Raw genomic sequence first — 17,118 nt, 5'->3', positions numbered from 1 at the left:
GATTTTTCATTCTAGCATATTAGGGTTGTTTGACTGCTATTAGTGGTTTGTTTCATATTGGCCTTAGCCTTGCATGAAATTAAGGTCCGGTAAGAGTAAACCATCTTCTGTTAGCTATCGTAAACGTCAACGCACACGCCTATCTAGAATACCACTAACTACACCTGCATTAATGGCTGAAGAAACAGAGACTCCTCTCTCTGATCTTTACAAAGCCCTAAATGATAGCCCTAAGTCATGCATCGTTCTTACCGACCCAGTGGGGGATTTTCGAATTCCCCAGAATATATTTAATTTGTTACCGGTTTTTCATAGGTTAGACCACGAGAAACCTTATCAGCATATGCCTAGGATAGAACAAGTTCTTACCACATTTCATCATCCTACCGTAGGTTCGAAACAAATTAAACTAAGGGTGTTTCCTTTCACCCTAGCCGATAAGGCGGCATCTTGGTTAATTGCCCTAACGCGTAATTTTGTGGACTCATGTGCCAAACTTGTTCAATTGTTCATGGAATAGTTTTACCCACCACTGAAGACAGATGAAATGCTTCAAAAGATTTATTTTTTCCGCCAGAATCCTCATGAATCCTTTTCAGAGGTCTGGAATCGTTTCACTGATCTTCTCATCGAGTGTCCACATCATAACCTTGCGAAAGGCATGCTTGTTCATGCCTTTTTCAAAGGGCTTTTACATCACCATAAAGAGGTTCTTGATATAATGATTGGGGTAGTTTCCTTAGTAAAGGAGTCTCTAATAACTGGGGGTGGTTAAGGCTGCTAGTATGTTTGAGGTTAAATCTGATCTATAGGTTTTTAGAAGATCAATCTAAGTAATAATAACTGAGGGGGGGGGGGGGGTAATGACATCCCCTGCTCTGCTAATTATTCTTCCACAGTTAAGGCTCCTAGTATGTTTGAGGTTAAATCTGATCTCGAGCTTAGAACTCTAATCGAATCCCTCACAAAAAAGGTAGAAGCCATTTCTATTCAATATAAACCTACTCCTGTCATGAACATTAACTCTCTTCCATGTAATTTCTGTTACAACCTTGAGCATACCGACTCCTTTTGTCCTCTTGTCTATGAACAACTGTCACAACCACCATCACAGCCGGATAATGTTTGCTCCATTAATAGCCAACCTAATGCACCTTTGAGACAAAACCCCAACTTTGGTTGGCGAAATAATCTCTAAGTTACACCTCCTGGGTTTAATAATCAAAATGTTAAGCCAGCAAACAATTACAACCAAACTCCACCAAGATAAGGACAAGGACAAGGGAATTATAATAATTATAATAATAACAATAGCGGTATCGTACTGGTTAATAATAACTATCACAACCCACCCTTTAATAATCAACGTGAGATAGTTCCAGTCACACCACTTGTGGCCACTATACCTTCACAATCGGATCATTTTGAAACCTACATGCAAGCTAACCAATAGATTTTATAGTCCATTAATCATTCCATACAACAGTTAACCCAAGAGAAAACCCAACCGAAAGTTGTGTTTCCAGGTTATACCTAATCCTAAAACGCCAAACACAGCCTTTGAGGTAACTGAAAATACTAGTAATGAAAACTTAAACGTAGGTGAGTTAAATGCCATCACCACTTTCCGTTCTGGTAGAGTGGTTGACAATGCCGTAACTATGCCCATTAATACGCCACCAGTGGTCGTTGAAAATGAAAAATTACTAGATACTAATATAGAAACTGAAGATCCTACTCCTGTAGAGGTACCAATTAAACCACAACCCAAGAGGAAAGTGACCAAGGTTAAAACTCCTATTGATCCATATGCTAAATATAGAGAGAAACCACCGTTTCCCCAGAGACTAGCCATGTGAAACAAGGATACAAATTTTGATGAGATTAGGGAAGTTTTTAAAAATCTACCAATAAACCTACCTTTTCTTGACGCTATTAAAAAATTACCACAATATGCTAACTTTCTAAAAGAGTTGTGCACTACTAGGCGCAAAACAAATATACCAAAAGACACCTTTTTAACTGAACAGTTTCCAACTCTATCTGAATATAATGGAATCGTTAAGTACAAGAACACCTTAGGGGATACCCACACAACGACTATGCTATTAGACTTGGGGGCGAGTATTAACTTACTCCATTCTTATCTATATAAACAAATAGGTCTACAAGAGATGCAACCAACTAAAATAACGTTGCAATTAGCTGATCGTTCTATTAAGTATTCTAAGGGTGTGGTTGAAAATATGCTGGTTAAAGTTCAAGATTTTTACTACTCAGCCGACTTCGTTATCCTTGACACAGAAGTTGCTAATGACCCTGTTCCTATCATTCTAAGGCGTCCTTTCTTTGCAACTACCAACGCACTCATAAACTACCGTGATGGTTCGATGTCAATGTCCTTTGTCCATCTTTCTGTTGAGGTAAATGTTTTCAAAATGATGCAACAGTTATCCGATATAACTATCGATGGAAAAGTTAGCATGATCGAGAGCTTAGCTCAAGATTATTTCAATAATATGTTTCCAGAGAATCAAATGCACTAATTTCTTTCCTTCGAAAGTTCCGACTTCGACAATGACTCCTACTTAGAGGAAGTCAAAGCCCTTTTCGAGTCTACTCCTATCTTAGATCCCTCTGTAGCTCCATCTTCTGAGTTTGAAGACCTCTTACCTAAACAAGTCTTCACTACTCAAGACGAGGACCCTCCTGAATCCTTTTTACCCAGTCCTCCCACCCCTGTGCTTAAACCTCTTCCTGCTGAGTTGAAATATATCCAACTTGATCCGGATGGTAGTCATCCGGTGATCATATCTTCTCAGTTATCTACTGATGAAGAGACACGTTTGATTAGGGGATCTGTATTGACTACAGACACTTAAACACCATGACACGAAAGGATCACTTTCCTTTACTTTTTATAGATCAGATGCTCGAATGTCTAGCTCGTCATGCTTATTAATATTTTTTTGATGGCTACTCTAGCTATTTTCAGATCATTATTGATCCTGATGACCAAGAAAAGACTACCTTCACATGTTCTTTTTGAACATATGCTTATAAACGGATGACTTTTGGCCTCTGTAATGCTCCTGGTATCTTCCAGCGGTGTATGTTTCATATCTTTAGTGATATGATGGAGATGATGGAGTGTTTTATGAAAGTTTTCATAGATTATTTTTCTATCTATGGAGACTCTTTATTTCAGTGAATGCCTGTCTAACCTTTCGAAGGTGTTGACACGGTGTGAGAAAGAAAATCTGGTTTTAAATTGGGAAAAATGTCATTTTATGGTAAAGAAAGGAATAGTTATAGGTCATATTGTATCTAGTGACGGCATAGAAGTAGATAAGGCCAAATTAGATAAAATAGCGTCTCTACCTATACCATGGACTATCCGTGACATTAGAGCATTTTTAGGCCATGCAAATTTCTATAAGCATTTTATCAAGGATTTTTCTAAATTAGCTAGGCCTTTAACTAATCTGCTTTTAAAAGATGTAATATTTGATTTCAATTATGACTGCAAATAGGTTTTTAAGACATTAAAATCCGCTTTAACTTCTGCACTGATTATACAGCCTCCCAATTGGTCTAAACCTTTCGAGCTTATGTGCGACGCTAGCGATTATGCTGTTGGTGCTGTGTTAGGCAAAAAACTAGATGATAAGTCCACTGTTATTTATTATGCTAGTAAGACTTTAAATGATGCTAAAAAGAAATTATACTACTATGAAAAAGGAATTTTTAGTTGTGGTTTATGCTTTAGATAAGTTCCGTTCTTATTTGGTTGGTTCAAAGACTTTAGTCTACACAGACCATGCAGCTTTTAGGTACCTTCTAGCTAAGAAAGATGCTAAACATAGATTGATCTGATGGATCCTTCTCCTGCAAGAGTTTACCCTAGAAATTAAGGATAAATGAGGGGTTAAAAATGTAGTTGTCGACCACTTATCTAGACTAACAACTGACAGTGATAGTGATTCTGAGTCCATACCTTATTCTTTCCTGATGAGCATCTTTATTATATTTTTTCTGCACCTTGGAATGCCGACATTGTGAATTATTTAGCTTCTAATATTATTCCTGATGTTTGGTCAAAAATAGAACGTAAGAAATTTTTGGCCAAAGTTAAGTCATACTATTGGGACGAGCCCTACCTTTTTAAGTATTGTGCGGATTAGATTATTCGTCGTTGTATTCCCTAGTGGGAATATAATAAAGTTTTATCCTTATACCATGAGAAAGAGTGTGGTGGCCATTTTATTGGTATGAAAACGGCAACTTAAGTTTGTCAATGTTGTTTTTATTGGTCCACTCTTTTTAAAGATACCCAAGTACACTGCAAGACATGTGTTCTTTGCCAACAACTTGGGCGTATCACTAAGCATAATATGATGCCTTTAAATCCCATTATGGTAGTAGAAATTTTTGTTGTATGGGGCATTGATTTCATGCATCCTTTTCTTGTTTCCCACGGATTTATTTATATTCTTGTTGTCGTGGACTACATTTCCAAATGGATAGAGGCCATGACTTTCCGTAGTAATGACCACAAGATAGTTGTGTTTTTTGTTAAGGAATACATTTTCTCCCGTTTTGGCATCCCTAAAGCCATCATTAGTGATGGTGGAACTCATTTTTGCAATAGAGTTATTGCGTCCTTAGTTAAGAAATACGGAGTTACCCATAAGGTGGCAACTCCTTACCATCCACAAACTAGTGGCCAAGTAGAAGTCTCTAATAGGGAAATTAAAAAAATATTAGAAACGACTGTAAATCTTGATAGGAAATATTGGTTTAAACGTCTAACAGATGCCTTATGGGCATATAGGACGGCTTTTAAAACTCCTATAGGAATATCTCCCTTTAGACTTGTGTTTGGAAAACCTTGTCACTTGCTCGTTGAATTGGACCACTGTGCTATGTGGGCTATTAAAAGCCTTAACTTCAATATTGATGAGGTGGGTGTCAAGCGCAAATTATATTAACTGAGCTTGAAGAACTCCGTAGCGATTCTTATGATCTCACGAAGGATTATAAAGCTAACATGAAGCGCGTTCATGATAGACAGATTTTGCGTAAAGAGTTTTTAGTTGGTCAAAAGGTTTTACTTTACAACTCACGTTTGCACATTTTCCAAGAAAAATTAAAAACTCGTTGGTCTGGTCCTTTATTGGTTACTGAAGTCACCGCTTGATAAGTGCTCAAAAAGTGCTATTTAACCATCGATTATGCCTCTTGTTTAGCCATCTTAGTGGACTAATAGTGTTTATAAGTTGTGTTTTAAGATTCTACAGGTAAAAAAGAGAGTTTTGTAGAATATTAGAGAAAATGGGGTAAAACGGAGCAATTCGGAGCATTAAGGATCACATGGGAAGCCCGTGGACAATCATGGAGAAGGCCAAGGAATTGGAGCTATTAAAGATGCGACTTGGACCTATTTTAAGCCTATTTGGAAGCCCAAGGCGAAATGATTCGTTGCTTGGACCAAAGCCCGCAAAAGAGGATAGAAGGATAGAGTAGAAGAGAGAAAATCGGCTTATGCGTGCGGGGACCTTAAGGATCGGCCCGACGCATTGATTGCATCTGGGGCCGATAGATCGAAAGCCCGTGATGCATTGATTAAGTCCGGGACGATGAATAATGCGTCCGTGACGCATGAATCGACAATACTCCACTCCATTCCTTCTCGTTTTGGACATGAAGTTGGACTCGAAAAAGTCTATTTGTATTAGGAAACAAATGATGGTTTGGAATGCTTCTAGAGCTCATTGTAACCCCTATAAATAGAGGACCTAAGTGCCTCATGTAATTTGCCAATTCACTTATATTCTTGTCTCCAGAACTTGAGGCAGAGAGAGATTAATAATAAAAGATAGGTTTTAACTAACTGAGTCTTAATAAATTAGTCTTTCTAGTCTTATGTTCTTCGACTCTTCTTCTTCTCGTTCTTCGTGTTCTTCCTTCTATATGGAAGGCTAATCTTCTCCTTCAAGGGAGGAGATGAAGCCGGTGCTTAAGGTTTAATGATTCTTCTGGTTTATGGTGTTCTTCAATCAGGTTAGTTCTTTATGTTTTTAGTTATTAGTTCCATTGCCCACACCAGGGGATGGAAGTATAGAGTACGGTTTTTATTTATTACAATTGAATATCATGCTAGTTTAGGGTTTCATTTATTGCAATTGAATATTTCCTAGTAACATGCTTTTATTTATTGCAATTGAATATAATGCTAGAATAGAGTTTTATTTATTATAATTGAATATTATACTATTATTCTCTACTTTTCTTCTAATTGTGTAGTGTTTTAGAGTAAGGGAAGTATTCCTTGTGTTTGCCTTAGATGGTGATTCATTGAATAGCTACCCAAGCTCACATAAAAGGAAAGAAGATACTAGTAATATGAACATAGGAACAACCTTAAGTAGAGTTAATTGTTAACGATGTTTCATCCAAGAGGGCATCGACACTCGCTTGATTGCCCGATTGTAGTCTACTTAGAGAACAACATGAAGCAAAAGGTCATTGAATCAAAAGCATTGGTGGATTTGAATCTCTTGAATCTATCTCTCTCATATTCTATCCCTATTTCCAATTCTTAGTTTTAGTATAAGTTTAGTTAGTTAGTTTAGTTTAACATTAGAATCTACAATATCTATAATAATAGTTTTTAATCCCTCAAACCCCTTTCCAATCATGTCTTTCACATAACATACACTTAAAAGTGGAACGATACCCTACTCATCCTTTACTTATTGAGGGATAATTAGGTTTTGATACGCTTCTCTTTTGTTCAACGACCATACCACATCTCACACACAAAAAGAGGCAGTGTCACCCCTCACGGGGCAATCACCTTGGTAAATCCCAAGGACAATTGTACCTTTCAAGTCAATGGCCAAAGATTAAAACATTTTCACGAGTTAATGTCCCCAGATGTGGAGAATGTCCTTTTACATGATCTTGTCTATGAAGACTGACCTTTGAGGTTTGGTGTACTTCCTTTCATTTTCATATATTGGTAAGTGCACCATGAAGGTAACCGGGCCTTCCTTTGGAGTGTGTGGCTATAAGTACTAGATCCTAAGTCCACAGTTAACGTAATTCACGCTTTCCACTCTTGCATATTTTCTCAGTTTTTGAGTCATGTTTCTCTATATAGTGCGTTATGTCTTTATTGTTTTCCTTTATATTAAACCTTATTCATAAAAAGTTAAAAAAAAATATTAAAACCTTATAAACAGTAATCTAGCAAGTCCCGGGAATCTGACTTTAAAAGATTCACGTTTAAAACAAATTTTCTAAACCTTGTTTCCAAAAATTTGTTTAAGGGTGGGGTGTTGGTCTTTCCCTTTCTTGATCGCTCAACTTTCTATTCTTGTTGTTTATGTCGTTTAGTTGTAATTTGATTTGGGTTGACACTATCTATAAATTTAGATTTCTTTTGATCACATAACTTATGTCATTCACACACTTTGAGGCATTTTCCATCTTCTTATATGTCAACCACAATTAGAATTGAGTTTGACATAATCATTGGATTACATTTTATATGCTGATCATTTTCTAAGCTAATTCGTAAAAATCAGACCATTAACGAATTGGGGATTTCAGTTTTAAAATATATGAGGAATGGGACAGGATGGGTATTACCTATTTTGTTTTGGGCTTGGGCCCAAAAGCTAAAAAGCCCTACCAGGGACGCACGTGACCGCTTATTTAAATAAGAAACCCACGTGTTTCTTTTTTTTTTCGCCTCCATTACTGAACACCTACTGACCTTGAAAAACCTTGAGCGCGCACGCCCTCTGATAAGGACCAATCAAAGTGCACCGGCGCCCTTACCTCTACACAGCTGCCCCCCAAATTTGAACCGATTCATTTTCATTTATAACACACCTTCACCATCACCAAAAATTTCAATTCCAGATCGTCATGAATCCTAAAACCCCTAAAATCTTTCCCGAACAAGTTTTTATCAATGCTCAGTTTACACCGTTTTTAGATACAGAAATGCGCATTAGGAAGTGGGATGGGTTGTGGTATTCGACTAAGGATTTTTACTATCCGGATTTGGTCTTGTCTTTTTATAACAAGAACAAGAAGGTTGAATGTAATAGGGTTTTTGTGGATTTGGATGATGGTCAGAGGGAATTAACTAGAGGGAGGTTGGCTGAGATAAATGGCATTGAGGAAAGAAATGTTGTAATCACAATGCAACAATCTCAGTTTGGGGGTATAGGACCGCTGATGATGGAGACAGTCTTAGAAGGACGTTATAATGCGGGTTCTCATTGTGTTCGTCAGTTGTCTCTGAGGAGGAACCAGGTGGCTGTGGCTCAGTGTGTTGGCAGGAACGTCATTACCACCACGAAAGCCAGTGACATTAGTTTGAATTGTATGCACATTCTATGGACCCTGCAGAATAGAAAGTATGGGTTTTGTTTGTTTGAGTTTATGATTAATGAGATTATCGGAGTTGGTGGTACTACCGCTGCTTTTCCATGTTTTGATAACGAAGATAATGTTGTTATGGGGATATGTGCTGGGTTTGGGTAAGGTTAAGTTGAAGGTGCATGAGAATGCACAGATTTATAGAGAGTATGTTCAGAAAGATTGGAATATGCCTAAGGTGTTGGCTGTTGAAATTGAGTCAGAGGAGGAGGATGATGCTGCCTGTTTTGATGCAAGAGCTCTGGAGTTGGCTACTACTGATAGAGCTCGTTTCTCCTTACTTCACCGGGGCTTGCAAACTATCCATACTCAGTATGAGACTATTCAAATAGGCCAACGTTCCCTGGATGACCTCTGTGAGGCCTTTCAGACTAGGCAGGGTACCATTATCAGTAACCAAGTTAAGCTGCAGCAGAATATTCAGTTACTCAGTGATAGTCACCAGGATATCTAGGATAACATGGAGAATCTCGCTCTAACTAATAAAGAGAGTTGGGAAGCCATGAATGTTTTAATGGAGCAACAACGCACATTTCAAGAAGAAGTTCTACGACGCCTACCACTCACGATGGTTCTTCATCTTCTGGCTTCGGAAGGCGTGAGCGTCGTAAATGTAGGACGGATGGTTCTGGACCTTCCTCAACACGTCGCTAGTTCATTTGTATTATTTTTAAGATATTTCCCTAATTTAGTTTATTTTTATTCCCAGTTGTAGTTAAGTAGTTAATATTGAATTCTGTGTTTTTTTATTATTTAAATTTAAAGTTGGTTTAATTTTCGGCAGTTGCTATGTTATTTATCGTGAATCCCACCATTCCTACTTGTTTGGGGGTGGCATTATTTATTTAGCAATGTGTTTAATCATATCCATGGATTTTTTTTGAACTATTATTGCCTGCTTGATAAACTATCGGTTGTATGCGCATCATGCTAATAGGAAATATCTAGAATTAGATACTCTTGGGATGTGTAACCTTAGGGTTTCGGAATTGGATGATTGCTATTTGTAATTCCAGCTGAAAAGCTATCGGTTTGAATTCCAAGGTTGCCTCTCGTCTGTTTCTATTTTTGGTTTTAGATAATATTTCTTTTTACATCATCTTGCCTTCACAATTTGGGCAACTTGCAGAACTTAGATTAAGAAACTTGTGTGATATAAATACATGGGTTGCTTCACACTTCACATTGCACCCCTATTTTCCATCACACAAGGAATAATCAAAGCACGCACGCCCCTTATTTGCACTAATATAGAGCGCGCCCGCCCTCTGTTTCCAATATCGCAGAATTTTTCTTCTGTCAGAGATAGCGCGCCCGCCCTCTGGCAAAGGCTATTCCAAGCGCGCATGCGCCCTCACCTCAACATACCACCAGTTCTTTTCTCTGGGGTTTTCTACACTCACTTCAAGGATACTGGTTCCGCGACAGGATTGTGCAGTCAGGATGGCAGAATCTACTGGTAAGTGCCAATGACTCTTATTCTCCTAAACTTACTGTTTATTTTTATGATAATTGTAAGTTCTTTTATCGACCGGACGGGGAACAAATGTTCTTTGTCACCATTGATGATATAACAATAGATTTCAACAAGTTTTTGGTAGCTTTTGCTGTTGGGATGCATATGCCTGCTCCCCGAAACTCATGGGGCTATATGTCTGATAATATATACCTCTATAACTATGAGTATTTCCAAGAGACTTATGGGGCAGGGATTTTTCGTGTAGAGGACCAATGGCATCTTAACGTAGCCCTTGGTAGCATGTCCCTTAACATAGACACTATCATGTCTTTTTTTATCATGCTTAATATCTTAGTGGAATGGCGGTTTTCTTCTGCGAATAACGCCGCCGGTGATGTCTTCCTTACTTTAGCTGAGGGACGTATGCTATATGACATTCCCCAGACTTTAGTGTCTAGTTTAGCATGAGCCTATAGTATGAAGCATAAGTACCTTCTTATGCCTGTCTTGGTTTAGCACATCATGGTGTGTTTCTTTCCTGATTTCGCATTCCTTTACACGGATTGGGTTGGGGTTGATATTATGCGACCGACCATTTGCATTATCCGTGAATCCCACCCTTCCAACTTGTTTGGGGGTGACATTATTTATTTAGCAATGGGTTTAATCATATCCATGGATTTTTTTTCGAAATATTATTGCCTGCTTGATAAACTATTAGTTGTATGCGCATCATGCTAATAGGAAATATCTAGAATTAGATACTCTTGGGTTGTGTAACCTTAAGGTTTCGAAATTAGATGATTGCTATTTGTAATTCCAGCTGAAAAGCTATCGGTTTGAATTCCAAGGTTGCCTCTCGTCTGTTTCTATTTTTGGTTTTAGAAAATTTTTCTTTTTCCATCATCTTGCCTTCACAATTTGGGCAACTTGCAGAACTTAGATTAAGAAACTTGTGTCATATAAATACGTGGGTTGCTCTACACTTCATATTGCACCCCTATTTTCCATCACACAAGGATTAATCAAAGCGCGCACACCCCTTATTTGCACTAATATAGAATTCCGCCCTCGTGTCCAATATCGCGGAATTTTTTCTTCTCGGCTTTAGATAGCCACCGCCCTCGACAAAGGCTATTCTAAGCGCGCATGCGCCCTCACCTCAACATACCACCAGTTCTTTTCTCTGGGGTTTTCTACACTCACTTCAAGGATACTGGTTCCGCGACAGGATTGTGCAGTCAGGATGGCAGAATCTACTGGTAAGTGCTAATGACTCTTATTCTCCTAAACTTACTGTTTATTTTTATGATCATTGTAAGTTCTTTTATCGACCGGACGGGGAACAAGTGTTCTTTGTCACCATTGATGACATAACAATAGATTTCAGCAAGTTTTTGGTAGGTTTTGCTGTTGGGATGCATATGCATGCTCCCCGAAACTCATTGGACTATATGTCTGATAATATATACCTCTATAACTATAAGTATTTCCAAGAGACTTATGGGGCGGGGATTTTTCGTGTAGAGGACCAATGGCATCTTAATGTATCCCTTAGTAGCCTGTCCCTTAACGTAGGCACTATCATATTTTTTTTTATCATGCTTAATATCTTAGGGGAATGGCGGTTTTCTTCTGCGAATAACGCCGCCAGTGATGTCTTCCTTACTTTAGATGAGGGGCGTATGCTATATGACATTCCCCAGACTTTAGTGTCCAATTTAGCACGAGCCTATAGTATAAAGCATAAGTACCTTCTTATGCCTGTCTTGGTTTAGCACATCATGGTGTGTTTCTTTCCTGATTTCGCATTCCTCTACACGGATTAGGTTAGGGTTGATATTATGCGACCGACCATTTGCATTATACTATCTTTTCATGCTATGACTTGGTCGGGATGGAGGCTACAACCTCATTGGGTTGCCCCTTACACCCCATCAGACCGAGTAACACTTAACAGGTTAGCAAGGGTTGATGATGCATGGCATAAGGCCTGTCAAATTATCATGGCCTGGCAGGATGCAAAGGAACCTCACTTTTTTATAGAAGAGGAGGACAACGTTTAAATGCTGGATATGATGTAAGTTTTACTTTTTGTTAGTGGCTGCATATGTCCCAAGCAATTTCATTTTTTTTTATTCCCATAAGGGGTGGAACTCATATAGAATTGCGTCTGTTTTTCTTTATCTATATTAATATGTTCTAATTTGTTTTGCAGGTGTTCTAAAATTTTCATGCGTTTCCATGGTATTTTATATCCTTCTTATTTCTATACTTTGAGGACAAAGCATATTTTTGTTTGGGGGTGGCATAGAAACACGCATTATTTAAGACACCTATTAGGATATAAATATGTGTAATATGCACTTGTTTTCTAGTAAAAAATTTAAAAAATATAATAATAAGTATTTATACTATGCACTTAGGAATATTGGTATTGTTTCTTTTTCTGTGATGATAGTACTCTAGAAGTTTCACGTTAGCTCTTAAATTAGAATAGTTTTTAGAAACTTAGGTTAATATGTAGGTAATAATTATTGCATCTTTCTATGAATATATTGTATGAGCATCTATGTTTGTATTGACAGTAAGTTTCTGAAATTTATGCTATAGTACTTATTTTACAAATCATGTGAGAATATAGCCTAAAAGCCTTATGAGTGAAATATTTGAGTAATGATACAAGGGAAAAGTAAATTCCGAATAGAGAAATCATACATCCACTTGCTTGATCACTATACCATATCCTAAACAAGAATTTAGTCCCTTTTTGGATCGAAATAGCCAGAAATTCAAACCTATATAAAATTATTTTCCGCTAGTCGCCCCTCTGAGCCTTTCTTTAGCATTTTCATAAACCATAAATCCTTTACCCTTTTATAAAAACAAAATAAAAATAAAATTAGCCTACCCATTTTTGAATGAGTTTGAGAATAGATATGAAATGAAAAAAAAAAAAAAAAAAAAAAAAAAAAAAAAAAAAAAAAAAAAAAAAAAAAAAAGACCTGTGGAAAACAAAAAATTTGTTAGTTGCTTCAAATAAGAAAAAAAAGGAAAATTTTCATCCAAAGAAAAGAAAAACAAAATAAATAAATAAAATAAAATGTTAGAACTCCAAAAACATAATCAAAGGAGTCAAAAGCCAAAAGAAAAAAGAAAAAAATGGCTAAGGATGGAAACAAAGTGTAGAAACAAAGTAAGAACAAGGTTTTCTCTAGTTACATATTTTGAAGACTCTACTATTTTAGACTTATCCTTTTGAATATCCATTTCCTTCCTTCTTAAAACATCACCTAATCCCCGCAACACCTAATAAAGATCTCTATCTCAATTAGGAATATGTTAGTGTGATAGTAAGTGGCAAATGTGTTTGATCGACTACAGCTTCCTTGTACGTCATTGAGATTGTAAGGTAAAGTGTGCCCACTGTGCACTGGACTGAGTAAAACTTGAGTGGAAAAATCAGAGTATTTTTGTCTTGACATATATGTAAGGACCTAGTTAAGGACGTTATTCCAAAGTTTCAGAAACAGACCTGTTATTGCATTTCATAGTATAGTTCATTATATATATGTTTATCCATAGATGATTGATTATTATGCACATATTAACTTAGATTTCGAATTGATTATTTTGTATTCATTGCTAGTGGGATGTATAGATATCTGAGAATAAATAAGGAAACAATAATTTTTATTTCTTAGTCGTCGTAGTATAAATGAAGTTTATGAGTACCTTATCTAAAAAACTCTCACGAGGCTATAACTCGTCTACTAGGGAATTCCTAGTGGTTTAAGGCCTTATTGCATATGGTCAATGCAATTGCACTCGGCAAAACGAGATTAGTTAAAACTCCATTTTTGGTCACTTATTTTAATTTCTCATATTTGCTTGAGGAGAAGCAAAATGCTGTTTGGGGGTGGTTTGATAAGAGGCTAAAACTGTAGTTTTAACCCCTTAATAATATTACATTTAGACCAAATATGTGTATAATAAATAAGAGTTAGTACTATTTACGTGCTTTTGTGTATTTCAGGTATTGGAGTCAAATATGTGAAGAAATATGTCACTTTTGTTAGAGAAAGGAGCAAAGGTTGGTTGCTAAGAAGTTCTATGATTAAAAGCCAAGTTTTAAGGAGAAAAAACATTTTTAAAGCCCAGTCAAAGCTGAAAAGTCAAAGTCAATGCGGGTTGAAATAGAGCATAAAAGTCAACAGAACTTCTATAGGCTGTATCTTTTAACTCAGATCTCGGAATTGGGCCTACTATATGTCAATACGGCCGGATCAGAAAGAGATTTATAATGGTTCAAGTCTTGATCCAATCAAAGGAGTAAAAGTAGATGAAAAGGCTATTGCAGTAATTTCCAGTAGAGAAACCTTTTTTGGACTTAAGTAATTAGGTTATGGGCTTGATTTAATGGCCCAAAACATAGCTCTAAAGCCCATGCATGAAATTGTAAACCTAGCCCTATCCTATATAAAGAGGACTAAGGCATAACTCAATGGATATAGTTTTTAGTTTTTAGATTCCTTCCTATTAATTAGAACTCTCTTAATTTAATTAGCTTCTCTCTCTCTCTCTCTCTCTCTAGTATAACCTAATTATTAGTTCTAAACCCTAGCCTCCATTAATAAAACCAAGTTTTTGTTATTATCTTCATTATGTCTTACTTTTCTTCTATTAATGATAGTCTAATGAATCTTAGTTAAATCTCCATTAGAGGGGTTTGATGAAGCTTTGGTGAAGACTTGATGTCTTAGTTAGATTTATTACTTATTAAAGAGTTTTAATCTAGAGGTTAGTTTATTCACCATGAGAATGGGTTAAATTTCCTCTCATGCTAATTATTAGTTGGTTATATATGCCAGGAATAGTTAGGGATCAAATACTTAATCTTTATTGGTTAAGGTTGCAATAATCTACACTAGCATATTAGGAATTTATCTAGGTGGAATCAAATCCCCCTAATCCCTTCTTCCCATTTAAAATCTTCATAGTAATTTGTCGTAGTATAAACTAGACCATTAAATCTTCATAATTAGTTATTTTTATTATATTAGTAAAATTACAATCCATTGCTCTCACGGATATATGTAGACTTGTTAAAACTAGTGAACTGTTACGTCTAAACAGCTAGGAGTGGAACGAAATCTTTACTCCATAATATTGCATGATACTTGAGAGCAAAACTTTGATCTAATTGTAGAATAACTAGCTTTCTTATTCCTAGCAGTAAATCAAATTATTATTAGGATAGAAAAGACTATTTCTCTTTTATCAATGATGATGATGATGAAGAAAACAATCGTGGTAGGGAGGCGGAGTGTCCTCTATGGCAACTGTGGAAGCAATATCTGATGTGTGGAAAGGAAAAGCTATGGTAGATGCTGATGTGCCACTCACTGGGACGAGTAATGGAGCCTCGACTGTGGCTGTTGTCCAAGTAGTGGAAGCAGTAGAAGTGATTGTCGTGACTGGTGAGGAGGCAGTGGCTGATGGTGAGACAATGCTTGTTCCTTCTTGATTTTGTTGTTTTACACGAGACCCTAAAGATATTACCACCAACTATTAACATCACCATTGAAAAAAGTGATCTCAAATTTTATATACAACATCATATTTTTAGAGATGCCGTTAAAATAGTGTTGTCATATCATAAAATTGTTGTAGTGTTGTTCCTAAAGATTTGGGGGTTATCGATTTGATTTAATTTGATGCTTAGAATGCATTTTTGAAGTTCTATAAAGTTTAGGTATAGAACTAAAAATATATGGTTTTGAATATGTGGATATTAAGATTTTATTTAAGTTGTTACTAAAGACTAGTAGTACTACATATATAGTACCATATAGAAAGGGGTTCAAGTATGGAAACATTCGTTTAAGCTTACGATAAGCTTGCCTTGATTCATAACTTTGGATATTAATAAATGTTTGCATGGGGGTGTATTCCGTGTTGGAACGTAGATGGAGAGTAGTAGTGGGAGACCTAATAGCGAATGGAAGGTATTGTATTTGATCAGTTATTTTATTTGTTTTATATGGAAGTTGTACTATATAAGATATGCATTAAGGTTTCTGGGATATTGTTTGTAAATTTATTGTTTTCTGTTGATTCGAAGATTGGTTACTTGATTTAACTGGCACTAGTCGAGATGGTTAAGTAGCTGGTTCTACGAATTAGTTTATCTTTTAGTAGTTGGGTGTAGTTTTATTTGATTTTCAGGATTTATGACAAAGTTTGAAATTTATGAAATGTTGAAAATACAGAGGAAACTCTACCGCTTTTTTTAGAATGTGATGTTCAGTGGCTGTTTTATATTTTAGGTCTAGTCTGGACTCATGTGAGTCAACCTCGTTCACGTCATGATTGATATTTTAGATGGTTAAATATGGGAATATTCAATTGTCTGAAAATTGGGGTGTGACACTAGTATCTTGGATTTTTGTTAAGTTCATGTTTTTTACATTACCTTTTTGTTCCTTATAGATATGTAGCTTTTATATGTGGGGTTGCTAATTCGAATACTATTTTATGTATAGTACCAAAGGGCAGTCAGCTAAGCTTTAATGGACAGGGTCCTAGATGAGAAAGCATCCACCGAAACCACTTTAATTAAGCATACATTACAGTTGTCTACTTTCCATTGCTTGTGAAACGTTTTTGTCTAGTTGGTTTTGAGAGTTACAATGGTTAAACTTTAATGGACAGGGTTAATAGTTAAACTTTATCATGATTTTATGGTTCAATAGCATGGTTGGTACTTTTATAGTTAGTAACTTAATTTTTAATTAAAGTGCAAAAAACAAATGTTCTGCTTATTTGTATATAGTTTTTTAGGCTACTTTTGCGTTTTCTCTAGCTAGTAGCTAGTCATTATTCGTTTGTGATAGTAGCTAGTCAATGTTTGTTTGTGATAAAATGGATTTATAAGCTCAAAATAGTAAGATCGCTCACATATTTGAGAGGTTGATCGTTTGAATTCATTTGGATCCAATTATATTTTTGTTTTTCAATTTAAATTGATGCCTTTGTGAATCAAACACCCTTTTTTAAGTGATGTCAATGGGCCTTTCTAACATCACTTTTTCAAAAGTGATGTCAAACTACTAAATATTATATCATAATAAAAGTGATTCTATTCTTACAACATCACATTTGGACATCACTTTAAGAAGTGATGTTGCATGTTTACCCTT

At 36.2% G+C, this 17,118-nt stretch overlaps 1 non-coding gene across 1 annotated transcript; it reads right to left on the bottom strand.

Annotated features, from left to right (window-relative positions):
- Positions 1-547: 547 nt before the first annotated feature.
- On the bottom strand, positions 548-651 carry LOC147486206 (small nucleolar RNA R71). The gene has a single exon (XR_015203394.1). It is a non-coding gene; the product is annotated as a small nucleolar RNA R71 (small nucleolar RNA).
- Positions 652-17,118: the final 16,467 nt, after the last annotated feature.

This window comes from Coptis chinensis, chromosome 7, assembly GCF_015680905.1.
Source record: "Coptis chinensis isolate HL-2020 chromosome 7, ASM1568090v1, whole genome shotgun sequence".
Lineage (NCBI taxonomy): Eukaryota > Viridiplantae > Streptophyta > Magnoliopsida > Ranunculales > Ranunculaceae > Coptis > Coptis chinensis.
This window is presented reverse-complemented; position numbering and strand designations above follow the sequence as displayed.